The sequence below is a fragment of the Octopus bimaculoides genome, chromosome 16, assembly GCF_001194135.2.
Source record: "Octopus bimaculoides isolate UCB-OBI-ISO-001 chromosome 16, ASM119413v2, whole genome shotgun sequence".
NCBI classification, from domain to species: Eukaryota; Metazoa; Mollusca; class Cephalopoda; order Octopoda; family Octopodidae; genus Octopus; species Octopus bimaculoides.
The window spans coordinates 43,710,058-43,710,731 of record NC_068996.1 but is presented as its reverse complement, the minus strand read 5'-3'; the positions used below and the strand labels follow the sequence as shown (position 1 = coordinate 43,710,731).

The window sequence follows — 674 nt, the reverse complement described above, 5'->3', positions numbered from 1 at the left end:
GTATATATATGTATATGTATATATTCATAATTTTTAATTTGTCTGTTATGAACATTGAAATTTGTCACCATTGCAACTTTTAAAGATGTTTTTCTAATTCATAATTCTAAATTTTTACCATTGGTAAACAAAAAATGTTGTTGAAACTAGTTTGTTATATAAGTAAATAAATTTATTTTACACAATTACAATTTTTTTCAAATTTAGGTGCATTTTCGACAACAAATTTGCGTATATACATATATATATATATCATTACAAAATATCATTACAGATTTCCATGTATTATGGTATTTATCACATAACATTATATGAATTGCATTACATTATATGAGATATGGAATAAATAAGATTGTCTGTTTAACGAAACAAATGTAATATCTATTTTACTTCTCACTACCTCATTTAAATTATTACTTTCATATATAAATATATATACGTTTGTGTGCGTGAGTGTGTATGTGCCTGTATGTATGTGCGTATGTGTATATATATACATATATGCGTGTGTGTATATTTATGTATGTGTATATATACATGAGTATGTGTGTTGTATATATGTATATATGTGTATGTATATATATCTGTGTATGCATATATGTATGTATGAGTACATATATATATGTATGTACCTATATATATATATATATATATATATATATATATATGTGTGT

At 22.3% G+C, this 674-nt stretch overlaps 1 protein-coding gene across 1 annotated transcript in view; it reads right to left on the bottom strand.

Moving 5' to 3' along the window:
* Positions 1–674, bottom strand: part of LOC106883329 (transient-receptor-potential-like protein) — a 179,707-nt gene that overhangs the window by 162,299 nt on the left and 16,734 nt on the right. The gene's annotated exons all lie outside the window — the stretch shown is intronic.